The sequence below is a fragment of the Kogia breviceps genome, chromosome 5, assembly GCF_026419965.1.
Source record: "Kogia breviceps isolate mKogBre1 chromosome 5, mKogBre1 haplotype 1, whole genome shotgun sequence".
Lineage (NCBI taxonomy): Eukaryota > Metazoa > Chordata > Mammalia > Artiodactyla > Physeteridae > Kogia > Kogia breviceps.
Genome location: NC_081314.1, coordinates 55483034 through 55510564, shown reverse-complemented (window position 1 = coordinate 55510564; position 27531 = coordinate 55483034). Strand labels below are relative to the sequence as shown.

The 27531-nt window shown below is 42.1% G+C and overlaps 1 protein-coding gene across 2 annotated transcripts in view; it reads left to right on the top strand.

Annotated features, from left to right (window-relative positions):
- The window catches only part of PLD1 (phospholipase D1), a 217957-nt gene that overhangs the window by 24964 nt on the left and 165462 nt on the right, over positions 1–27531 (top strand). For both annotated transcript variants that reach the window (XM_067034017.1, XM_067034015.1), the window contains exon 2: positions 27315–27475. The gene's annotated coding sequence lies outside the window, so the exon portion shown is untranslated. The remainder of the gene's footprint in view (positions 1–27314; positions 27476–27531) is intronic.

The following is a 27531-nucleotide window of genomic DNA, read 5'->3' as shown; positions in this document are numbered from 1 at the left end:
TGAAAAAATGGAGAACGGGTTTTACTACTCTCACATGACAGTCATCACAAAACTCATAAGAAAGAACAGCACTTAAGGAGTAATAAGCCTCTAAAAACTCCAAAGATTGAGAGAAAAGGAATGAATTCTCGAAAATTGAGCCAACTTTAGTCAATAGGAGGCTCAAAATAAATGAGAAATTTAAAAACATTCACATCGGTACATGTCAGTTTTTTCATATTATTAGGATATTTGCATATGTTTTGGTCAAAAGCTGCGTACTTAAAAAATATGCATTCAAAAGGGAGATATCCACAATATAGTATAATGTGTTTTTAAAAAGACAAGCTTCTGGGCTTCCCTGGTGGCGCAGTGGTTGAGAGTCCGCCTGACAATGCAGGGGACGTGGGTTCGTGCCCCGGTCCGGGAGGATCCCACATGCCGCGGAGCAGCTGGGCCCGTGAGCCATGGCCGCTGAGCCTGCGCGTCCGGAGCCTGTGCTCAGCAACCGGAGAGGCCACAACAGTGAAAGGCCCGCGTACCGCAAAAAAAAAAAAAAAAAAAAAAAAAAAAAGACAAGCTTCTGAGTTTGCCTCTAAAAATCATTCTGTGTGCATACTTTACTTGTTAATAGTGAGTCCCGCGAGAAGTTTGAAGAACACGCATTCAGGGACTGCTTATTCTTCAGTTCCTGTGGGATTTCTCACTTCATGCAGACAAGGCGTCTCTAAGTAAACCTTCTTGGCCAGATCAACTAATTCATCATTTTGAAGATGACAGATTGAAAATGACCTGATTTGTTTATTGTACAATCTGTCATTATTAGGTAATGTAAGTGCATTTCCTATTCCATGTAGCTTTTTATGCACGGATTTAAGCAGTCTAAATTCCCTATCACAAACTGTGGACGTGCTGCAAAGAACTCTGGTCTGATATTCAGGATAACCTGAGTTCTGGTTTTGTCTCAGCTGCTAACTTAGTGTGACCCTGGGAAATTTATTTCGGGAAATTCCACTGGTACTCTTATCTGTTTCAGGCCAGGCCTCTGGAGCTGGGATGAATTAATCTTAGTCCTCGCCACTGCCCTCGGGGGATTTACGGTCTAGTGCAGTGGTTCTCAGACTCCACTGTGCCTCAGAATCCCCTGGAGGGCTCATCAAAACAGAGTACTGGGCTTCACCCTAGAGTTTCTGATTCAGTAGGTTGACTGAGTGGAGAATTTGCATTTCTAACAAGTTCCCAGATGCTGCTGATGCTGCTGGTTTGGGGACCACGATTTGAGAACCACTGATCTAATGGTTTAGCTGACACATCTGTAACCACAATTCAAAGATTAAATACTGTGAAATAAGTACAAGTAACGTGCAGTGGGAAACGGAGTGCGGAGAGGTGGGACAAAAGATTAATGACCAGCTGGAGATCTGAGAAGCCCTAATGGAAAAGGGAGAGGTTAAGCAGGATCTTGACAGGTGGATAAAGCCTTAACAGGTGGGGCATTTTGGGGGCTGGTGCCACACCAAGCTCCTGATGGGAGGGAGAGTGCAAAGTGTATGTGCAGGTAGGGGTAGAATCCAGCCTAGGTGGGCTGGAGGGTTGGTGTGGGGCAAGGAACAACCAGAAACAGATGGAATTGAGAATGAGAGAGTTGGAAATGTAGACTAAACATGCTTTTGGTTTTTGGATTTTGGCGTCAAGGGAACAGCATGATCAGAGCCATGCTTAAAAAGGGCAGCTCCGGCATTGTGATTTCAGGAATGACTGGGGTTTAGGCTGCTTAGGAATTCCAAGCAAGAAGGGCATGAAGGTGGGAGGCATGTCGTTGTGGGATGGATTTGTGCAGAACCACAGATTTGGTAGTTGATTGGTTCCTGGGGATGAAGAAGATGGAAAGGTCAGGAGAGACTGAGGGTTCAAGTCTGAGTTGTTGGGGAGGAAGGAGGGTGGCTGGATCTCTTGGGGGAGGTAGGTTGGATAAGAAAATGAACCTAGTGGGACCTTGGTTTCTTTAGGAGGGGACTGGATCAGATGCCCTTAAAGGTCTCTTTTTAGTAGGACTGTAATCAATGTTTTGAGGGTTGTTGATTGGCTGAAATATTACAGAAGATATTTGTACAAAAAAATAAATGGCTTATATATAACAGGTACTCATACATTTGTCGATCGGTTTGTCTGGGTTAATCATTAGCTCTAAAATATTTACTGTAAATAGACTTCTTTTTTGAGGTTTTCTTCATTTTGCTTATAGTTTTCTTAGTGTGTCGACCTGCTCTTCCTCCATTTTATGTACTGTACATGTAAACATTTTTTGGTTTTTTTGTTTGTTTTTTTGTTTGTTTGTTTTTTGTTTTTTGCGGTACGCGGGCCTCTCACCGTTGTGGCCTCTCCCGTTGCGGAGCACAGGTTCCGGACGCGCAGGGTCAGCGGCCATGGCTCACGGGCCCAGCCGCTCCGCGGCATGTGGGATCTTCCCGGACAGGGGCACGAACCCGCGTCCCCTGCATCGGCAGGCAGACTCTCAACCACTGCGCCACCAGGGAAGCCCTGTAAACATTTTTTGGATATGTGTTCTACACGTATATATATATTTTTAAATGAGTATAGCAATATTTTAAAGCTTCTGGACTCATTCTTCCATTATAATAATCACACCATGTATTGGTATATTTGTGTACAACCCTGTCTTTCCCACTGGATTACAAACTCCTTTGAGTAAGAACACGTCTTATTCATTTTTGTCTTCCTCACTGCACTCCTTATAAGTGCTTGTATAAAGTGGCCAGCAAAAGTTTGAGGGATTGGATTGAATCATTGAGTAAAAGTCAATTACTATCTGCTTCTTTAGCAAGAGACAAAATGGTTCAGGCAATAAAAAGTAGGAGTTTAAAGGGAAATGGAAATCCATGTATCTTGGGAGGCTGAAAGAGGAAACATTTAATTCAGTAGACTTTCAGGACTAGAATAGAGATATTCATGGACATTTTCAGAACCAGAAGCAGAAGCCCATAAAAACGAGGAGAGTTTTCAGCTCTGTCTTAAATTAGCCCTTGAAAACGTTGTGCCAGACGTTCTACTGTGGACCTCAGTCTTTTTCATTTGTAAGGTTGTGACTGTAGTAAATTACAGACTTTTATACCTCTCTGCATATCCTTTGGGGAGAATTCTAAGCCGAGGGAAGAGCATGAACAAAGCATCAGAGATGGGAAAGAGTATGTGTATTCTTTGTGACCCGGTGTGACATGCTAGGAAATGAAGCAGGAGAGGGAGGGAGAGGCCCGGGTTCCGAGAGCCATTACTGCTAAGATAAGGAACTTGGACTCTATCCAATGGGAGAGTCTTGTGCCAGGTGGTTTACTTGGGAATGCCATCTGGAGAGCAGGAGTGAAGGAACAGAGTCACACAGGGAAGGAGACAAAGCCAATACAAGGAGGAGTTTACTGAGTTGGCTATTGCTATAAGCAATTGGTTGCTTGTTTCCAAGGGATCTTCTTAGGAGAAGTCTTATGAAATGTGTCTCAGCATAGTTCAGCTAGAGGAAAAAAAAGGAGTGTCTTTTATTCATCTTTCTCGTCTCCCATTGATTAAAGGCAGCCCTACTTTTTCAGACGGGGCATGTCTAACTGCCAGGTGGGTTCCCATGGGCACCTCATGAAACAGCATCAAAGGAGCTTGGGATGGAGAGGCCCTGCCAGGCTACACTTGTGTGAAGCTGGTGGGATTCTTCATAGAACTGGCTGCCATTGCAATGGCAGGAATACAAGGTGTGTTTGAGAGGATTTGAAGTCATGCATAAAAGGTGGTCGATACAGGGAGCTACTGAGGGATTTTTAACAAAGGAACCAGCTAATCGGATTTATACGATGGTGTGCTTGTAAATGGTTAACAAATGTTTAACCAGCTCTCCAGAAAAATATGTGTGTGTGTGTGTGTGTGCGTGTGTAGCCGTAATAAATTTTACTGATATAAAAGATCTGTAGTACCCCATTTACAAATAATGATAAAATAGACAGTACTCTTTATTGTAAAGTCCATATGGCTAATGGATTCTGACAGTTTTCTGTTGGCAGTTTTCACTGATCTCTTGTACCCGTAGCCAACCTATGGTTACAATTAATGAGAGACGACAGTTGATGCTTTCCTATTACAGTATGAAGTAAGACCAAAGTGAAACAATGAAGGCATATCCCAGAACTTCCCTTGCTCATTAAGCATCTTCTTTATGTATTGGAAGAATATTACCTCAACTTTTTGTTTTATTCACAATAGAACTACAACAGGCACCACACATTAACATTTTCTCTATCACTTTCTGAAGCCTAGACAATCAACAAAACAAAAATCAAGCTATGATTCTTAGGTTTTTGTCAATTTCCTTATAAAAATATTCCCATTCTGGCCGATTTCAACTTATAGGGAATTGGGAAGAGACATACAGTAGACAACATTATACAGCATTTCCACAGACAGTAAAACAGACCTAAGTAACCCAAGAGCATAGATATTACTGACGTGTACTAAAGCAATAAAGAAGTGATGAATTTCAAGTGTTTATTACCTTTGGGGTTAATATAATTTATTTCATTGTAAATCTATATAATTTACTTGTTAATAATTGTTAACATTTAACAACTGATTCATAAAATTTCTGAAAATTTACCAGTCAGTTCTCAGGATCTGGGATGACCAGCCCAGCACACTCCTGGAGTTATATTTTCAGAAGATCACTTTGGTAACAATCTGTAGAAACGTTTTGAAGGGGAGTGGTCCGGAGTCACCACTGAAAAATATACCTGAGCTACGTTAGGGGTGAAAAGGAGGAGACAGACTTAGGAAATGTCTTCAGATCCCACTAGCATGAGGCTTCAAATGAGGTCAGGTTAGTAGAGATAGTGCCGATTTCACTGGTTCCTGTCCAAACATGGTTATGTAGGACCTTTAATGAAAGTCTCCTCCAAATATTCCCGGAGCCTCTGAGATATCTTACGTGTGCTTGCAGAGGCCCTTGCGCTTCGGGTTTCTGGTTGATGACTATGGGCCAAAGGGGTTTGAGGGTGAGGCCCCACCCCTACCCGAGCTGAGAATGGGATCCATGCCAAGGAAGCCATGTGTCAGGCCTTGCTTTCCCAAGCTTGCAAATCTGGGGGAGGGGGCTTTCGAAGGACGCTGGTACCTGGCGTGTACCCCACAGAAATTTATCTCCAGCAACGTGAAGTTGCTGGGTTTGTTTTTCTGGGACTCACAGAGGCAGGGGGAAGACGGCCTTCTCCATTTCTTCCTGTAATTGCTCACTGCGGCAGCCCTGGCCAGTCTGGAGCTGGGCAGGGAAACAGCCCCTCTTTCCTCTCCTGGTTTGGCTCCTGGAAGTCACAGAGGTGTCTCTGTCTGCGGGGTCCCTCTCCCCTTGCAGAGCAGCTGGTGCAGATGAGTTCCTGATGACCAGGAGCCCCTCTGACCCATCCAAACTCCCAGAGCATATGACTTTCATCTGGGGGTTGTGTAGCCACCACTGTTCTTAGTAGAAAAATGAGGTGGAGTTAGATTAAAGGGTGGAAGTGGCCCCTGGGCGCATGGTGGGGCTGCTAACTGAGGCATGGAATATGGAGGGTGGTGCATGTGTGGCTGGGCTGGGGGAAGGGGAAGAGGATGGAATTGGGGTTTGAAGTGGAGAAGTTTAATCACGCTCAGTTTTGAATTTGATAAAATAGGTGCCTGTGGGACAACTCCGTGGGTACTGGGCGTTCAGGAGAAAGAGAGGAAAGGAATGGTGGTGTTGAGAGTAGTAAAGCTGGTGAAACCGTGGATGACTATATAAGATGCCCTCCCCATGAGGGCATAGAATGAGAGAGTCGTCAGGCAGACCAGCAAGGGCTCAGAACCTCAAGGAACACTAGTGGTTCAGGGATGGTGTGGGGTTAGGGGCCCGAGAGCCGCACAGAGAGGAGTGTCTAGGGAACTCTGAAGGGAAGGAAACGGCAGGAACAAAGGAGCAGAGGCTGGATTGTGGCTTCTCCTGGGAACAGTTTGGGCCATTGTGTTTATGCTTATAGTGTCCTATAAGTTTATCTATTCAGAGTTATGATGGTGTTAACCTTGCCTCCCTTCCTCCCTCTAAAAAAACAAAGTCAAAGACTCTGCAGTATCTAAATGACCCAGGGATAGGACGACATCTGACACTTTTGTACCATGTTAATACTTTGATCCAGGCTTTGATAGTCAGAGTGAGAAGAAAACAAATTTCCTTTAAGCTAAAGGAAATGTCAACTGTTTCCTGTTTGATGTTTCTTGCTGTGTTTTCCACATTAATCACTTCATTTTTCCCTTGGTCACTGACCTGATGTTTTGTTTTTCGTTTTTTTTTTTTTTTTTCTCTCTCACAGTTGTCAGCTGCCTAGTGTGTCAGACAGTTTCTCACCATGATATAGGGACACATTAAAAGCTTGAGCTGGCAAGGCTACCGCCCAAAGTGTGTTGCCACTGTCAGTGGTTATGTTCACGAACATCCTGAAAGCCCAGTGCTACTGAAGTGAATTGTAGGCTTTGAAATGACCAGGCGGTTTGCATTTAGCAAAAAAAAAAAATATATATACCCTAGACGTGTTCAAGGGTTGCTGGTTTGGGAGAAATTAGATGACTCTGACATGAAAAGACAGACCCTATCTAAAGAGATAGGAGTGTGAGTTTTCTACAGCACAAGTCTGTCGAATAAGTGGATTTGGATGTGACCACAGGCCTGCCATATGAAATTCTATTCCATGGGAATTAAAGTTAGTGGCTTTTTGAAGGCATTTATCGCAGGCTGTGTAAAACTTGTTTTCTTTTGCCAAAGCATAGAAGAGTGGAGAAATAAAGGTGGGCTTTTACTGTGATTGTTTATCCGCTCTAATCCTCTTAAACGCTTAATGTGTCCCCATGCACATAGCAGTGAAAGTAAATATAGCTATTTCTTATAACATAGCAACTTAGATGTGTTAGTTTACAGCTAAGGGAGTAGGAAAACTAGAGGAAACTGTCCTTATATCGGTTAGGTATTAGGTGTTTAGCTACAGTATCAGAGACCCCAGATCGTGCCTTTATTTCCCGAGTAAAAGCAGTCTGCAAGCAGGCAGTTGAGAGCTGGTACGATAGCAGGAATCGTTAGGCTCTCTTTAGCTCTCCAGTCTCCCATCTCCAGGATGTGGCCCATGTCCAAGAGGGCTGTTGGAGCTCCAACCATCATACGCTGTCCATTACCTGCGGGTTCCACGTCCAAGCCGGATTGAAAATATTCGGAAGAAAGAGGGCAACGTTTTCCGAAAAGCAAAACGTGAATTTGTCACACACGGGTAACTATTTGCATGGCATTCACACTGTATTACAATTATTTGGATAGCACTCCCTTACATTGTATTAGGTATTGTAAGTAAGCTAGAGATGATTTAAATAAATAGGAGGATGGGCATAGCTTATATGCAAATACTGTGCCATTTTATATAAGGGAATTTAGCTTTGGCAGATACCCACGGGTGAAGGGTGTTTCTGGAATCAATCCCCCAAAGATACTAGGGGTGACCGTATTTACATTACAGGCAGAGAATGAAGAGGGAAGAAGGGCATGCCATCTCCCTTTTCAAAGATCCGTCTCAGATTTCCAGTATTCCTAACTTACCTCTCATTGGCCAGAGCTTAGGCCCATAGCCCTGACTAGCTGCCAGCATCGTGTTTAATTCACTCCATATCTCTAAATTATGATAAATCTCATTTTTGAAGAATTAATTAACCCATAACCTTCTGTTCTCCTGGCCATTATTGCAAGAGATTGGGAGAGAGCTAATGCAAGAGTGAGATTCTTTAGGGTCTTTCTTTCTGGATGACTCCATACCAAGAGGTCTTCCTCTCAACAGTAATAACTGTAACATCATGAATCAGCCAACATTTACCCTAAAGGCAGAGCTGGTAGATTATATAGATTAAGGGATGAATCCATTAAGGAGTTGCCTTACTCAGTTGAGGGGCCTGGCTTAGAATGCTTGAAAGGGCAAGCAGTCAAGAAGAGAATATTATTGGTGGGCTGGAGCAGGAGCTCTTGGAGTCTCTGAATTCAGGGAGGGCCTAACCCCTCTTTTTAAGGGCTTTTAACTAATTACACCAGTTCTGTCTAGTAAAATCATACTTTTGACTAACTAAAGTCAGTGGATTCGCTCTCTTAATCACATCTGCAAAATCCCTCCACAGCAGTGCTAGGTTGGTCTTTGACTACCTTGGGATGTATGTAGGTATGTACCTGCAGCCTGGCTGCTGTCTCCGTTTACTGCAGCTCTCAGGAGTCCATATCCCTCGCAGTTAACCCTAACCAGGGACATGTACGAAAGGGAACTCTGGGGAATGTAGCGCGGCTCAGCCACGTTGACACATCACAAATCCATCGTATTCTATTAGTTGTCAACTAGAGTCAGAGAGGCGGGGCAAAAACAAATCAGTGTTTCTTTGTTTCTGATATTCTGGCAGAAGGTGGACTGATGCTCTGATTGGTCATTAAAACCAGGGCCTGGCATTAATTGTGCATCTTAATTATATTTCTGCTTTCTTTTCCTCCTCTGTTTCTCATAGATAGTTAAGACTTTATTGTTGATATTTTCGTTTGGCAAGTAAAGAGCTTTTAGGCTCATCAGTCATTGCGAACTCATCAAAGTTAACAGAACTTAAGATCTGTTTTTAACACTAATGGTAAGATGTCCAGTTTTTTCCTGGCAGTTTTATTGAGATATAATTGACAGACAGCACTGTATAAGTTCAAGGTGTACAGCATGATGATTTGGCTTATATACGTCATGAAGGGATTATCACAATAAGTTTAATGAACATCCATCATCTCATATAGATACACAATTAAAGAAATAGAAAAAAAATTTGTGATAAGAACTCTTAGGATTTACTCTCTTAACTTTCATATATAACATACAACGGTGTTCATTATATTTATCACGTAGCACATTATACCCCTAAGATATCCAATTTTCTAATAGCACAAATATTTTTTCTCACCTTGATGTCTTTTTGGGGGTCTTCTTTATACAGAGATACTCATTAGTATCTTTCATTCATAGTATCTTCATTTCTTCATTTCTTTCATATCTTTCATTCATTAGTATCTTTCATTCATAGTACCCTTTCATTCTTTATTCAAACCAATAATAGCTTTTGTAATTTAAGTAGTACTACATTACACTAAATGCTAATCTGTTTTTACTGATGAGATTCAGATGCTCATTAGTCTTTTGTTGAAAGAGTCCTGTATTCTTTTTTTTTTCAAATAACAGCTTTATTGAGACATAATTCACATACCGTGAAGTTCACCCTTTTAGAGTGTACAACACAAAGGTGTGTGTTGATCATCACTAATTCCAGAACCTCTGTATTCTTTTATATTAAATATAGATGTGAATGTTTTAAGACAAATGAAGAATTTGAAAAACTCAGTTCTATTGTCTGATTTAAGTTCATGTGAAAACAGAAATTGGTGACTTTTGCTCAGGGCAGAGCTGCAAACATTTGATCTTAATTTTGTGAGAAGAATACACATGAGGCCTTCATTATGGGATTTTTTTTTTACCAATTTATGTGTATTATTCCCTCAGATGTAGTTCAGAATTGGGGCTTTCATTCATTTGTTTAGCCGGTATTTAGGGAACCTTTACTTTGTGCCAAACTCAGTGCTAGGCACTGGCAGTTCCAAGTTAAATGAGCCTTGCTTAGAAAGCTTGTGGTCAGGTGGGTGGAGAGGTTGGTAAAGTCATTCTTTTGGCCTTTATGATGTCACCTTGACTGTGAGCTCCAAAGGCACGAAGCCACCTGTGCTAACATACACGTGTGCGGGCATCCACAGTTACTGGACCGTGACCAGTTGGAGGTGACCGTGTCTGTAAAGAAGACTTTGAGAACACATCTGAACATTCCTTGAGAGACGCAGGTCTTCTTAGGGGCTGGTTTCACAGCAGCTATGGGGGAAATCACTAAGCTCTTCTAAGAAGTGGACACAGATTCTGAGAAGTGCAGTGAATGTCGCTGCAGTTAGTGAGAAATGAAGGGTTCCCACTACAGTGGGGTTTGCATCCTCACTCCCTCCAGAGCTCTACTTACATAGCACCTATCAGAGATGTCTTCCCTCACCATCTCTCTAAAATAGAGCTCTCTCCAGCTCTACCACTTTGCTCTGCTTTCTATCTCTTCTGAGCTTTCATATCTGATACATTTATTTTTTATTGCACACCCTCCGCCCCCCACCGGCCCCATGAGAGCAGATATTTTGTTTTATTTGTAGCACTCTCTCCAGTACAATGTCTAGTGCTGTGTCCAGCACATAGTGCTAATACGGATTTGTGATGTGCATGAAGGATCTAAAAAAGGATGCAAATTATAAAATTCTGCTTATATGGTTCCTTATGCAAGCAGAAATTAATTTTCTTTTCCATTTTTGGTCTTTCAGAATTCAAAGTTCTTTTTTTTGCGATACGCGGGCCTCTCACCGTTGTGGCCTCTCCCATTGCGGAACACAGGCTCCGGACGCACAGGCTCAGCGGCCATGGCTCACGGGCCCAGCCGCTCCGCGGCATGTGGGATCTTCCCAGGCCGGGGCACGAACCCGTGTCCCCTGCATCGGCAGGCAGACTCTTAACCACTGCGCCACCAGGGAAGCCCGAGGCTATTTCTCATTGCAAAATAACAGTCTGAAATTTGAATCCATCTTACCTTTTCTGTTCCTAGACCTCAGTGAAGAGAAAAACAGCTGGGACTTTGCTATTGGTCCAATTTAAAGAAGCATGCTTTCCAGCCTCAGTTAGGTCCTCTCTTAGAATGTAAGCTCACTGGGAGCAGGAGGCTTGTCTGTTCTCTTTTGTATTCACAGAGCCTAGAACAATGCCTGGCAAACATTAGGCAGCAAATAAACTTCCACCCCTCTCTCAGTCACTGACCTTGTGTCTTTCTTCTCCAAGAAAACAGGCCGTAGGAATGAACTCCCTCAGAATGCCCTTAGGCTCCAAACATTTCCATCCTCCCTTCCCTCTTTCTTATCTGGGTCAGACTTCTTGGAAGTTCTTCTCTGTGTGTTTTTCGTTCCTTTAGGAGACTTCCTGTGGGACACGCCCCCTCTCAGATATGAAACCATTTAACACTATTAAATCTTTCCCTTCAACTTACAGAGTGCCCGAGTCTGCCCCATATGTCCGGACCTTGTCTGGGCCCTCCTTCTCTCTTGCTTCTCTTCCCTTTACTGCAGCCTCCTAACGTATGTCAGTGCTCTCCTGCTCCCCACCTTGTCTCCTGAAACTACCCAGGAAGGTCACCATGATGCTGAACTGCCTAGCCCAGTGGCCTCGGCTGGTCCATAATTGGCGCCTGTTTGAGCCTGCTGACTTACCCCCCAATCCTCTTGAAGTTGGTGCCATGACACTCCGCTTTCCCTCCACCCTCTCTTTTGGCTTTGCACATCTCTGGCAATGGTGTTGCCCACACCTCCTCGTTTAAGTAAGAAATGTGGTCATCTTTGACCTCCTGCCTCCCTGGCTCCCAACTCAGCTCATTACTAAATTCTTCCTTGATGCCTCCTTTCCATCCCCACTGTGGCCACTGTGGCCACTGCCCAGGTGGGCTCTTGGCTCCTGGAATCTATTGGAATACTGCTAATTCTCTGCCTCCAGCTTTACAGAGTGCTCTTTCTAAAACACAGATGGCTTAAAGCCTTCTATGCTCCCCATCTCCAAACACTGGATCTAAAACTCCTTAGCATGGCATTCAAGACCTATCTCAGTCCATTCACGCTGCTGTGACAAAATATCACCGACTGAGTAGCTTATAACCAACAGACATTTATTGCTTATGTTCCCGGAAGCTGGAAGTCCAAGATCAAGGTGCCAGCATGGTCACTTTCTGGTGAGAGCCCTCTTCCTGGTTCATAACCAGCACCTTCTTACTGTGTCCTCACGTTGTTGAAGGGGGCTGGGGATCTCTGAATCTCTTTCTTACATTACTAATCCCGTTCATTAGGACTCTACCCTCGTGATTTGAGGACCTCCCAAAGCCCTCACATCCTAATACCATCACCTTTGGGGGTTCGGATTTCAACATGTGAATTTGGCAGGGGTAGGGGGGCGCAAACATTCAGACCCCGGGCAAGACTCTTCTCAATGTGACTGTCACGTGGCTTTTCAGCTTCGTTTCCATCTTCCCCAATATATATGCGCGCATCCTCTCTCCCTCTCTCTCCGTCTCTCCCTGGCTGTCTCTATCTCTGTGTCTCTCTCTGCAGGGATTCTCAGTGTCAGAGCATGCTGTGTGCTCTCTGGCCTTTGGGCTCTTTGAGTTGGATGCCTTTCTCCTCTTGTCCATTTCTAGATAGAAACATCCTAACCCTTCCTTGGCCACCCACTTTCCCTGCATGCTGACTCTCATCTGCCCTCTTCCGTGTTTGCACGGCATTTTCAGGCACAGCTCTGTACACGTCTACTGGGCCATGTAGGCTGCCTTCTCCATGAGTTTGCCAGCTTTCTGAGACCATGTCTGTCTTAGTCATCCTTGAATCCTCAGTGCATAGTGGAGTGCTTAGTAGATTGAAGGTATTCTGTAGATATTGGAATGAAGGAATAAAATTCAAATCAGACGTCTCAGTAACAGATGCAAACCAACCTCTGTAATGGCAGCAGAGAATATAAGTGCAAACGGATGATTGGACTTGGCAATTGAAGTATATCTGAACTGTAACAAGAGCTCTTTTTTTGCCTTCTGAAGCTATCTTCAGCAGTGATGTGTTTTTATAAATGTGGAGAACCACAGATCAGCATATGTGTCAAAGCTCTTCTGTCCAGGACAGAACTGAGTTACATTGTCATCTTAACAGTACTTTCCTGGATCAGTGTTCAGGAGATGTGAAAAGTTTTTAGAACAATTCAAGGAATGTGTAGTAAAGTTTTGTTATTTTGTCTCCTTTGTTGCTGTATTGTTTTTGTCTGTGGGTTCTGGTTTTTATTTGGGAAACAAATGAGAGACAGGCTGTTAGAAAACCAGAGGCAAGCTGTTTGGCTTATTGACATACTAGCTGACTGAAGTCAGTTGTATGGGTGATCCAGGCATCTATGCATTAAGGAAAAGCTCATTCTACGACCTCCCTGGTGTTGGTAGCTTGTGAACTTGGCCTGGTTTTCTCCGCAGTTGGTAAACTGATCATCCTGTTTCTCTCTGTCAACCATCTCATCAGTTTACAGGTCAACATATCCTCTGTTCAGTTCTTACAAAGTGAAAATGCAGGTGCACTCACAAACACGAAGGTTCATTTTGTTCTGGAGGCTGACAATCATAATACTTTTTTAAAAGAATACTTTTCTTCCTTATTTAAAAAACCAAGTTCTCGTATTATCTGAATTTCATTAGATTATTAGAGAAAAGAGATTTCCTTTTCCCTAATGAGAATGCAGGTACTATGGACTTACTGCTTCATACGAGGCATCGCCCTTAACTTGCATCAACCTGCCTTGTATATACCTGCTCCCCAGCCCCCAGTACACACCACACCATGCACATTAAACACCATGAACATGAACGCCACACCAAGAACATTAAAAAGGGGGAAAATGTCCTTAATTTTATTTTCTGGGCCTATTGATATCTGAGTTGTTACATATGCAAATATACTTTCGATTCTTTTCCTGGTACATAAATCCATAAGATTTTCTCTAGGGTTAATGTTACGGTCATGAGGTTTCTCTTGGGTGCTGCATTTTGTACAGCCAGCTCTTGCAGTGTGAGAGAAGCATCAGCCACTTGGGGGCACCCAGGTATTTATTTAATGAAGAAACTGAAGGAATTGCCAAGGGAAAGTAATTTGATCCTAAGAAAGAAGGGGAAAAATATTCAGTGCAGATAGACCATTTCAAAATAACTAATCCAGAAAGTAGGTCTGTGTTGAACACTGATGACCGTATCCTAAGGAAGGAAATTTACCAGACAGCCTAATTTACTGTACAGAGTCAATAAAACCCCAGAGAGGTTCCTGTTTCTTAACGGGACTTCTGCATAGGCACGTAGCCTTGGGGATCTCAGAGGGAGGCTGGTGGTAGAAACACAGAATGAACAGTGATTGGTGAGAGAATTCAACTGTAAGCTTCCCCAGGGCCAAGACTATGCTTTCTCATTCTCTGTTGTTGTGTGCTGGGTGCCCAGCACTCTGCTGGAGATGCGTATCCAATAAATATTTGTTTACTGCATGACGTCATGGATGAATTGTGTGAATGTACAAGGAATCTAACAAAGAATGCGTGGCCAAAGGCTGGAAGGTTTGAAACAGTGATGACCTAGTAATGAAGGGAGCTAATGAGCATGAAATATAACTACAAGGCATTGCAGGTATTATTAGAAATATTTGCTTGGCTCGAACATTTGCACATGTAGGGAAAATCCCACATGGCCTATTCTAGTTGAAATTTTGTCAAGTTGAGATATTGTGTTATATACATTATATATATCATACGTATAATAGACTTGTTCATTTGCATTTTGAGTATGTAATCAAACAACACAGAAACTCAAATGACATGGATGCTCAAATTACAATTTTTATGATACCATCCAGTGCAAATTTATGATTATAATGTTGTTTGAGGTATAAGAGATTCTGAAATGCCTTTGGAATCCTCAGATAATGTTCAATTGTGCTAAAATGTATTTTTAGTGTTCTTAATTTTTTTATCCTGTTCTAGTTCCTTGAGAACTGGAGACCCAAACAACTGCGTAGGCAGCTCAGTTGCTTTGTTAACCCTGACTCGGTAGATAGGACTCTGGGATGGAGCATCCATCTGACCAGCTATTTTCAGATGGGTTCAGGGCTGGCGGCTCCTTGGTTCTAGCTTCCTGAGTCTTTTCCTCAGCTTAGTAGCTTCAGAAATTCACTTTCAGTAAGTCAGCTAGGGGTGAATGAACCCTTCACATTTGCTAGAAATCAAGCTCACTAGGGACTGAAGAAGACAGGATACTCTTTTATTTGTTCTGAGGAATTATTATTTCCAGATAGTCCAGGATATGTTATTCATTGGTGAGTAAAATATTCTCCTATCAGGAAAATCTGCCATGAAACCACAGTAAGTTCACAAGGCTCCTTGGAGAGAACAGAGCAGAATAAGGCTCTCTTCCAGTCCCATGATGGGCATTTAAATTGGGATAGACTTTTTGAAGGGTAATTTGGCAATATCCCATGAGATTAAAGTCTGGATGTCTATGCTAGTCACCTTAGTGTTAAACACAGAATGCTGAGCTTAAAATAGACACACCTACCATTGTGTTTAACTTTCCTTTATGTCTCTAAAGTATATCTTTGTACTGGCAACAGCTATTTGTTGATTAGCTGTTATGCCAGGCACTATGTGAGGTATTCTGAGTTCAATACAAAGGTAAAGCATGGAGAGTTCCAGATAAGAATGATCCTCTCTAAGGGGGCAGGTTCTGTGGGTCCCCAATAGCTACGATACCAGACACAACTTGATAGATATTTTAAGAGGTGTAGATGCAGAGCTTTGGAGGTTCCAGAGGAGTGTGGTCCCTGTTTGGCTTGAAGTGTGTGCTTGGGCTGGAGCCCGAAGGATAATAGGATGTGTGTGCCCAGAGATTGGGCAGGTGGAAGGGATGTCCAGGTGAAGGGAACAGCAAGAGCAAAGGCTCAGAGGTGAAGCAGGAGGGGTCTTGTAGGAGGAAGGGGAGTTCATTTGCCTGGGACATGATGTGTGTGCAGGGGAGCAGGAAGGAATTGGACTTTAATAGTGGAAGGCCAGGCTGGGGAATCTGGACTTTTTCCGGTAGTACTTAAATGCCGGTGAGAGTGTGGCGCCTTAAAATGGTTTCTTAAATACACAATTATCAGTCTTTCTCAAATTCTGAATGCCTGAAAGAGTGCTAGCATCTTTTTTTTTTTTTTTTTGATAATGAGGTGACTTAATGCTTCAATGTTTTAAAAATAAATTCTCTTGAAATAATTACTATGAGTCTAGCTTTTTTCAGATCCTCCTAATGTGGTATTTGTTTTGTTCCAAGTAGCAACATGTTCTTTTTAGGAGTGGGAAATACATGGCATAAAGGGATGTGCTGAGAGACAAGAGAATAATTTTTTCCCCTGTAGCCAATGTGTTGAGATGAAAACTCACACCAACTCTTTGTCTTATATTTCCCAATTTCATGAAAATAAAAACATCTTCTATAAAAATTATTTTTAAGGACATGAGGGCAAATAGTGTCCTTGAGTCTTGGAAAGATCAAATTGGTACACAGATTGTCCAATCACAGAGAATGATAGAGGCCAGGAGTGCTGGAAACGCTAAGGAGTGTTACAGTTAGGAGGGTGGACTTAGGAATCAGACATGAGAGTTCAAACCCCAGCTCCACCACCCACCAGTTTCTCTTCTCACTTCTAATATCCCAGATCAATCATTTTATCACTGATCCTTTGACTCTGCCACTTTTGTTTTCCATCACTGACCTGTGTATTCCCCCTCTACTCACTTTACATCCCCTGGTCTGCTGTTGTGTCACCTCTCTCCTCCCTCTTTCTCACCCTCCTGCAAAACCCAACCCTCGTTAAAATCAGGTTTGTCCAGGAAAAACTCTGCACACACTGCCCCCAGACACACACACACACACACACACACACACACACACAGAGTTCTGATGATACTAAACTGAGTAATCTACCCGCTGCACTGACACTCAGTACTCTCTGGCAAGCCTACCATGTTCCCTAGTAAATTTGTTCTCTCACTTTCCCGGGTGATTATTTCACACCTTTGTCTCTTTGCTCAAACCTCCAAAGTCCCCTCCTGTCTCTCTCTCTCAGTCAATGATCTTGCTGCTTATTTCAGTAGGAAACTACAAGTAGTTGGAACAGCAGCCTCTTATTCCGCTACCACCAAATCCTCCTGCGTTGGCCCGTAATGCTACTCCCCCAACCCCCGGTCTTTGCTGTGGATGAGCTGTGTGTGTTCCTGGCTGAGGTCCATCTCACTCCCAACCCACCAGATCCTCTGCTCTTTTGCCTATTTGAAACTTTGCTTCTATAGTATCCTCCCACTAGCTTCGTCAAAGTTCCTCTTTTTACTGGATCATTCTCATTATTCAAACATTCTATAACATCTCCATTCTTTTAAAATACCCTCCTTAATCCTTTGTCTCCCAGCACCTTGGCCACACCCTCACTGTTCCTCTTTAAAGCAAAACTCTTTGAATAAGTTGTCTGTTCTCTGTGTCTCCAATAACTTACCTCATACTTTCCACCCCACCCTGCCTAACGTGTTACTATGAACATTTTCAAACATACAGAAAAGTTGAAAGGATTTTAAAGTGAACACTCATATAACCACCACCTAGACTCTACAGTTAATGTTTTGTTTTATTTGCTTTAACACATATCTTGTCATCTCTTCATCCCGTGATCCTTTCATCAATGCATCTTAGGTTTGGGATGCCTTTTAAACCAAGTTGCAGGCATCAGCACATGCTCTCTTAAACACTTCAGTGTGCATGTTATTAATTAATTAGTTAGTATTAATTAATTAATTAGTTAATTAATTAGTTAGTATTAATTAATTAGTTCAGTATTTGTTCACAGTGCTAATGTCTTTGGAGGTGAAATTTGTATACGCTGAAACGCACACATCTTAAGTGAATCATCAGGGTTCTGACCAATACGTACACCACCTCTGCAATCCCAACCCTTACAAAGTGTGGAACACGACCATCACCACAAAAAGTTCCCTCATGCTCCTCCCCAATCAATCTCCAGTCCGCCCTCCCATCTCCTGCTGGAGGTAACCTCTGTTTGGATTTTCCCCCACCATATGTAATAATTTGAATTATACAGTATGTACTCTTTTGTGTATGTTCTTTCACTCAGCATAATGTTTTTGAGACTCATCCATAACATGTGTATTAGTTATTCATGCCTTTCTATTGCTAAGTATTATTCCATTGTTTAACTATACAACAGTTTGTTTATTCATTATCCTATTGAGGATAACTAGGATGTTTTCAGTCTGGGGCTATTATGAATAAACTTGCCACAAACACACACAAAAGTCTTTTTGTGGATATAGGTTTTCTTTGCTTTTGTCTAAATACTTAGGAGTGAAATTATCAGGTCATAGGGTAGGTGTATATTTATTTCTGTAAGAAACTCCTAGAACTTAAAAAAAAATGGTAGTATTGTTTTACACTCTGACCAATGGTATATGAGAATTCGGATTGCTCTGTATCCTTGTCAGCATTTGGTTTTGTCAGTCTTTTTCATGTTTATCCATTCTGGTGGGTATGTAGTGATATCTCATTATGCTTTTTATATAAATTTCTTTGATGAATATTAACATTCAGTACTTTTCATGTGCTTATTGGTCATTAGTTTATCTTCTGTGAAGTTCTTGTCAAATCTTTTGCTCTCTTTTTATGGAATTGTAAGCCTTCATGACATGTCCTAGATATCAATTCTTTGTCAGATATCTGATTTGCATACATTTTCTCCCAGACTGTGATTTACCTATTCATTTACCCTTTTTTTTTTTTTGGCCACACTGCACGGCTTGTGGGATTTTAGTTCCCTCACCAGGGATCGAACCTGGGCCCTCGGCAGTGAGAGTGTGGAGTCCTAACCACTGGATCACCAGGGAATTCCCTTCATTTTCTTAAAGGTGTATTTTGATGAGCAGAAAATTTTAACTTTGATTAAGTCTAATTTGTTTCCTTTTAAGTTTATTGCTTTCTGTGTCATATCTAAAAGCTTTACAGTTTTAGCTTTTACATTTAGGTCTATGATCCATTTCAAATTAATTTTTGTGTGTGATGTGATTTTGGTCAAGATTTATTTATTTTGCCATATAGATATTTAGTTGTCTTAGCACCATTTGTTATTAAGCCTTGTCTTTCTCTATTGGATTTCTCTGTCAACTTGTGAAAATTCAAATGATCATATAAGTGTGGGTCTGTTTCTAAGCTCTCTGTTCTGTCTCATTGATCTCTTTGTGGATCCCATGTCAGTATCAGACTGTTTCATTACGGTAGATTTACTAAGCAAAGTCTTAAAGTCAGGTGGTGTAAGTCCTCCAACTTTGGTCTTATTTTTTATAACTGGTTTGGCTATTCTAGGTCATTTGCATTTCTATACACATTTTAGAATTAGCTTGTCAATTTCTACAAAAAGCCCAGTGAAAGTGTGATTGGGTTTATTGAACTTATAGATCAGTTTATGGAGAACTACATCTTAATATTTAGTATTTTAATCCATGAACATGGTATGTCCACTTATTAGATCATTAATTTCTCTCAGCAATGTCTTGTAGTCACAGTCTCATTTGAACCCACTCCATTTAGGTTTTGTGCCCCAATTCCCCTGAAACCACTCTTGTCTAGGTCACCAGTGACCTCCACGCTGCTGTATCCAATGGTCAGTTCAGTCTTCCTCTTTCTTCATCTTTCAACTGCCTTGACATAATTGATCACTCTATCCTTGAAGCATTTTGTTCACCTGGCTCTGTCTCACCATGCTCTCCTGGTTTTCCTCCCATCTCACTGGCAGCTCTTTTTTTGGCCTCCTTTGCTGGATCCTTCTCTTCCTAACATTTAGATGTTAGAGGACCCCGAGCCTCAGTCCTCAGACTTCTGTCCTTTATCCATTCTCAGTCTCATGGTGTGAATATGTTACTTAAAGCCAACCACAATGTCTAAAGCCATCATACTCCCAATTTTATATCTCAGTCCTGAATCCTGGACTGATATATCCAAACCCCAGACTTATATATTCAACTTCCTACCAATCTTCATTTGGATATCTAAAACATATCTCTCAAACTTAACCCTTCCAGAATGGAACTCTTGATTTGCCTCTGAAATGTTTTGCACCCTCTCACTCCCCACCACCCACCATGTTCCCCAGCTCAGTAATTGGACTTTTTTCCTTGTTGCTTATATATCAGTCTTAGAGTCTTCCCTGGCACCTTTCTTTCTTTTACACTCTGCATCTCCCTACATCAGAAAACCCTCTTGGCTCTGTCTTAGATCTATCTACTTCTTAGCCATCACTCTATTCCAAGACACCATCATCTCCACCTGGTTTACTGCAATATTCTTCTAAGTAATCTGCTTTCTCTCAGTCTATTCTTTATACAACTTGAGTCACCTTTTAAAATGTTACAGCATTTCACTTCCCTGATTAAAACCTTCTAGAGCCTTTCCATTATATTGAGGGGGAAGAAAACCTGTGCAATGGTTTACAAAGCCTCACATGATCAGACTTCCCTGTTCACTCTCTGACTTCATCCCCTTCTATTGCTCCTTCTTTCACAATACTCTGACTACATTGGCCTTTTTGTTGTTCTTGCACATTCCCAGATTCTTTTGGCCTCAGGGCCTTTGCAATTTCTGTTTCTTCTGCCTGGAACCTTTTCCCCAGATAGTTACATGGCTTGTTACCTTACTTCATTCAGGTCTCTGCTTAAGTGTTGTCTCCTCAGAGAGGCCTTTTCTGACCACCCTATGTAAGGAGGGTGCCGCCCCCACCCCATTACTCTCCATTCCCTTACTCAGCTTTGGTTTTCTTCTTAGCCTTTAGCATTATTTGGTTGGATATTTATTTGTTGATAGTCTGTTTCACCTGGTAGAATATGTACAAGCTCCCTGAGGACAGGGACTTTCTTCTTTGAATCATTAATGCTGTTAACAATGCTTGTCACATAGTAGGTGCTCGAAAAATATATGTTGAATGAATGACTGTGGGCAAGTGAACCTTGCAGGCTTCATTTTCTTCATCTGAGAAGTGGGGGAAATCATGGTATCTACCTCATAGGGCAGATGTGAACGTCAAATAAGATACTGCGTATAATAAGACATTTGTGGCAATAGTGTTGGCTGTTATTGTAATTACTGATCAATAATACAAATGATTTAAGCCTCTTATAATCAACCAACAAATAGCTAATTAAGGTGGGTTTTGCCTGTTATATGCTTTTTACAGTGGTTGATTTCAGAGGTATAACTTGTGATCCAGTTATTGGTAACTTAGTTGGAGGAAACAGATATAAGTACATGAAAAGTTAAATGCCTTAGACTATTTAAATAACCAATTGAGACAACAGTAGAAATGTTATCAAGCTTAAATAGTTGCCTAATGCATTTGCTGATGATGATTGTTCTAGGTATGAGAAATAAAAGCGTTTTTGTTTTTTTTTTTTAAACCAGGGTAGTATGAGGAGGCCTTATGGAGCACATGGATTTGGGCCACCCCTTGAAACACTGGGGATGATTTTAATCCTTTATTGGCCATGAGGTGGAAGGGCATCAAAGGTGGGACAGTGGCATAAAGACAAAGTGGGGGAAGAACTAGGGGAGTTGGAAAATGGAATGAATCAGTTTGGCTGGAGGGAGAGGTCTTGTGAGGAAGTTTGAAAGCAACGCAAAGAAAACAAGGTAAGAAGGAAAGCTAGTGGCTTCAGGTGACAGGAAGCCCTCCCTTACTAGGAATGGGCAAGCAAGAAGGAAGTGCTTATGGGTAATTAGGAAAGAAGGTAGCACATCACAGGCTTCCTGCTGCCAGGTTCACTCCCTTCTCCCACACAGCGCAGGTGGCTCAGGGCATTACTCTCTGATGCACAGATAGTGGACAGGCATGCTGAGTCCATGTGTCCATGTGTCCAAGGAGAAGCAGACACAGGAGGGCACTGCTCTTCTGTTCCCAGGGCCTGGAAGCCAATTTTGAACTCTTTTTATCCACAGGAATTCTCACTCTAGGTGGCTGTGACTAGAAGGCAAGGGACAATTTTCAGTATGGCTTCTTATTTTTAAAAAAAGAAGGAAAAGAATAGAGAAACTTAGAAATTAAAGGCCAACCAATAAACAATAATTTACATTTTAATATGCATATTAAGAAATACTCAACTTTTTTTCAGAAGAACATGAAGGAAAGCAGAATATGTCACCCTAAAATATGCTGCTTTGGCATATTGATCATTTTGAATTAAAGTTACTTAAGAAACAGCCAGTGCAAGAAGGATACTCTAATCTCCTTTGTCTCCTTGAGAGCAGGAAATAACTCTCCCATGTGAAAGGGATTCTCCCTGTACCAGGAGTGTAGAAGGCATCCTTATTAAGCCAGAGACAGGGAATTCAGGGCCAAGAAGGCTATATAAACCAATCTTGTTACTTCTTTATTAATTTGCTACCCCAAGCCCAAACCCGTATGTTTTGTCATTTTTTCACAAATTTATTGTTTCTTTTGTCTAAAAGGCATAAAAGCTGCCTGCTTTTGTCACCTCTTTGAATCTCATATTTTTACTGGTATAAAAGCTGCCTGCTTTGGTCACTTTTTTTTTTTTTTTTTTGCGTTACGCGGGCCTCTCACATTGCGGAGCACAGGCTCCGGATGCGCAGGCCCAGCAGCTCTAGTGGCATGTGGGATCTTCCCGGACCAGGGCACGAACCCGTGTCCCCTGCATCGGCAGGCGGACTCTCAACCACTGCGCCACCAGGGAAGCCCTGGTCACTTCTTGGAATCTCATATTTTCACCGGCTCTCGTATGTACAAAATTAAATGTATATTTCTCCTGTTTATCTATGTCAATTTAATTATTAGACCAGCCAAAGAACCTAAAGGGAAGAAGGGAAAAGTTTTCTTCCCCCACAAGTATATTAGGTGAGTCATGTATAGCCACATTCTCATTATCATGTAAAAGGAAACACACATTATATGAGAAGAGGCCAGAGTAACCTGTGAACAGATCAGATTTTTGAAAAAAAAAAAAGTTTATCTAGCCAACCGCGAGATAAAACTTTGCTTTAATGATATAATTTTGTGTAAATTTGCAGCAATCTAAAAGTGTCCTTGTGTCCCTTAAGTTTTTTGTTATCAAGAAGTTAAAAAATAAATGTTACCTTTTGCTGCGTTAGATATCAGAGCAATTTGTAGTAGTTAAGAAAATGACCCTGTAAGAGAATCAAAATAAAACAAAAAAGATAAAATATAGATATGAGCCATGACAGATGTGACAGAACAGGGAATGGATGTGAAGACAATAAGCCACGTTGTCGTTAACAGAGCCCTGGCAACACGGCTCTGACACATGAAATAATGAACGCCCGTCGGTGGGCACAGCCAGGAGAGAACAGAGAGCGCGTTGTTTCAGCCTGTTTATCTAATTTCAAACTAATTGCGTAAGTATAGGCTTCTGTTCTGATTATAGCCAAAGGAAAATCAAACAGTTGAAATACTGTAAGCCCTGTAATTCACTCCGTTCAATAATCAGAACTAAATAAAAGAATTTTGAGCAAAGCATCCAAATAAATTGTTAGTCCTCCCTGCAAACGGAAGCCTGAAGAGAAGCAGGATCTACTCGTCAGGCTCTGCCCTCACTCTTCGTCCTCTCCTGATCAGGTTCTAGCTAATGTGATCTGAGGGCTCGGCTCATCGTCGCCTCTTCTGTGCTCAGGACTACGGCTCGGCTCCGTAACGGGAGACGGCAGATGCCAGGTTCCACGCCTGGGACTGGCCCGGGGAGTGGTGTCTTCTGGGACAGCGGCTTCTCTGAGGTTTCAGGCAGGTTGGCGTCGCCTGCCTTTTCCTACTCTGGGTCTTTGTGATGAGCTAGTGAGCTGATACCTATGAAAGCACTTTGTTGACACAAAAGGGGTTCTATGGTTGGTGGAGGAAAGAACACAAATCAGAAGTCCTGGGTTTGAATCCAGGTCATCTCATACTCGGTCTCCCCTTTCCTGTATTCCTTTTTTTAAGCGTCTTCCTGTGTTTTTCTCCCCCCTCCCCTTAAATCACGTTCTTTGGTTTTGTGTGTGTGTTCGTGGACCCCCCCCTTTGGCATTCTAGTGACGCTAATGAATCCCTTTTCAGAATAATGTTTAATGCATTAAGTTAAATGCATAAATTTAAACGAATAAAATTAGAGGTTCTAGGTATTTTTGCCGTAAACATCTTTGCCGTAAAGCAGTCTCATTGCACAACTAATTGGCCGTAAGGCAATTTTGCCGTCAAAGATAAAATAACGAGGCGACAGTTTGGTTTCGACTACGTTATAGCAACTTGATAGAAAATACGGTGAAAAGAAAACTTACTGAAGTGTGAAATAAGAGTGTAAAGCCAGACTGCATACTATACCAGAAAATAGCATAACAGTTTGCAAATCCTAAGATGAGTACAGTCATCCCTCTATCCCGTCAGAAGCAAGTTTATCAAACTACGGCAAATATAAAAGAGGCAGCTAGTAATACACGACAGTCTAAGCATTAATTTTCAGTTCTTTAGCTCATTTAGATACAACAGCTTGTTTTGTAATGCCGTCTTTACCAAGTTTATCACGCAGTATTAGAAGTTGGAGGCAAAGGAAGAATCAAGCTTCTCATCTAGAAAGAAATGGTTACATGATTCTTGATAAGTTTTATGAAAATCATGAAATTTTTTTGCTCTTTGATAGTGGAGAACATGATGTAGACAAAATTTTCATATTTGGCATAGAAACTGGCTTAGATGATTTGGTGAAATATAAGGACTGTCATGGAACATTTAATGTAGTCCAGATATGTATACATATGTATTACATATACGTTTATATACGTGACATATAGATAAATAGCAGCATCCCTTGTCAGTTCGGTTTATTTCCAGGGAAATCTGAAGAGCCTTACAGCAGATTTTTTTTTTTATACCATGAACTTATGTCCAACATGAGATCCTGAATCCTTTATGACTGACTTTGAGAAAGGAAGTATCATTGCTTTCACTAAGAAGGTATTTTAAAAATTTTGTTATTAGTTTTTCATGTTTTGTTATGTCCTTTTTAATGTCCCTATTTTATTTTAGTTTCCTTATTTCATCTTTTACGGCAAAATTGTCTTATGGCCAATTAGCTGTGCAGCAGAACTGCTTGCAGTAAAGATTCTTACAGCGAAAATATCAGACGTGAAAATTAGTATGCATAGGGTTACCAAGGAAACCAATTAGACCGATATACAGTTATACCAAAAAAGTAATAATATAATAATATCCATCCTTTATTAACGCACTACCTACCAAGAGCTAGTGACAGATTTAATAACTACTGTAATTTGGGGATAGTAATGAGTGGAAATGATACTTTGAGATACTTGCAATACTGTACTGTGATATGAAGATATTTTTGATTTCTACTTGTGACAAGTCACGGTTACGCCTAATTGTACTGTGAATTATTGCCTACATTTGTAATTGAAGGGAATGCTAAATTTCAGTTAAAGGTGAGTAAAAATTAAAACAAAAAATTTCCCTACCCATGTCCTGAATTCTCTCTGAAATCCTCAGATACCCCTTGCCTTAAAACTTCACCCTTTCCTCTTACGCTGTGTGCCCCGCTGCAGCCCTCCAGCTGCTGTCACCCTAGATGTGTACCTCCCGTCCGTGCAGGGGACAGGAGCACCAGACCTGTATCTCCTGCAGCCCACTGCACATCCACCCTGGATGACCCACAGGACCTCACACTAGGCCTCGGCCTCCAAAAGCCAACTCCTCGGCTTGTCCATCCCTCCCCTGCTCCTCCAGCCAGCCTGCTCTTCCTCCCGTGTTCCCTGTTCTGATGGTAGCATTAACAACCTCCACATGGCTCAGGCCCCAAACCTAGCTTGAGCAAGTAAGTGAGCGCTGCTGCGGCCAGGGTTACCGCCCTAGCCTCCTTGATAATGTTTATGGAAGTGTAGACTTGTACATTTTAAAGCACTGCTCTGCCCTTTTCTTTACCTGCAACATCTTCTAAATGTCTGCTTACCCTACAGGGCTTAGTTCCTTCTTACTTCTCTTTCCAATATGTACACACTGTGGTTTAAAATGTCTTGGTGATGTCTCTTTAGCTCCATGATGTGACATCGGAGGACTCCCACCTCCCTTGCAAAGTTTTCTTCTGTTGGTCCCCCAGCCTCACCAAGCTCCCTATGGTCCTTCCAGTGGCCCACTCCCCACTTCCCCCTTTTCCTTGGCAGACAGAGTGAGTGCCTTCTGCCTGGGGATCCCTTACCTGCCTCATGGCCTCCAGGTCTCAGTTCTGCGGCTGCTTGGCTGGACAGCCTTTCCCAGCCTGTGCCGTCATGAGGACTGTCCATAGAGCAGTTCTTGTCCAACCAACTCCTGCTCCCTTGCATTTGAGCAGAGTCTGGCAGGGTTTCACCAGTGGTGTGCACTCGGGAGGACAGCATTATCAAAGTATGTGGTTAGGGCTTCCCTGGTGGTGCAGTGGTTGAGAGTCCGCCTGCCGATGCAGGGGACACGGGTTCGTGCCCCGGTCCGGGAAGATCCCACATGCCGCGGAGCAGCTAGGCCCGTGAGCCGTGGCCACTGGGCGTGCGCGTCCAGAGCCTGTGCTCCGCAACGGGAGAGGCCTCAACAGTGAGAGGCCCGCGTACCGCAAAAAAAAAAAAAAAAAAAAAAAAAGTATGTGGTTAGCAGCACTGACTTCAGAGCCAAATGACCTGGGTTCTAATCCCAGCTCCGCCACTAGCTGTTTGATCTTGGCAAGATACTTACCCTTTAGATGCCTCAGTTTTCTCATCTGTGAAACTGGCATAATTATGGATTTGTGTGATATAAATGAATTAATCTCCTGAAGCCCTTTAGAACCATGCCTAGTTTATACTGAGAGCTTAAATATCAGCTATTATTATTAGTTTTAGTTTCAGTAATGTGGCTTGGGCTCGTTTAAAAGTCACACCCTACTATACTTTTATTTTTGCTGGAGTTTTATTAAAGACTGTTGTGTAATTCGAAACCCAATATTTAACTGTTCTTCATCTCCACTGATGTTGATATCAGAACGTTGATTTTAGCAGAAGTAATTTATGTGAGACCAAAGGAAATACTTTTTGAAAGAAAGGTAGGAGGACTCCTGGGGATACAGCCTCTTAACAGAATGATGGAGACACCGTCCCACCAGCAGTTAGCTAGTTGAGTTGGGGATTTATCCGTGGTTCTTTCATTTCAGAGATTATGTTGATCTCACAGGAATTTTTCTTGCAGCCCTTTGGGTAAAAGAGAGATCAATATTATTTATCAGAGGATTTCTCTGGGAATGCATATCATCATATATGCTTGCAAACCGATCCACATAAAAAGATGGTTTTGAATGTAATTACTTTTTTTTGCATGAGTGTTTTCATATCCTCTATAAATATTGTGCTCTGTGGGAAGAAACTTTTCATGATTCGTACCACACATTGTTTGTGACATTAATGTGCTCTTATAACTGATCCTTTTCTTCCCTTTTTCTTTCAACATTGAAGCAGTATTTCCCCGGAGGTTTAACTGTTTCCGCCTTTTCTAGGTTTTGCCACCAGGTGGGGCACTGGCTCCTTTATAAGGCACGGGCCAGGGCTTGAGGCTGGTTTTCTCACTGAGGTGGCTGTCTTGCCCCGTCATTCTGAAGTGACCCCTGGAAAAACTGTTCAGCCCTGACCCTGGGAGTGGGTCGAAGAGGCCAGCAGGGTGAGTGTTAAATCTGAGGGAGTTTCAGGGCTTTTCATTCCTGATCTTGTTGAGCT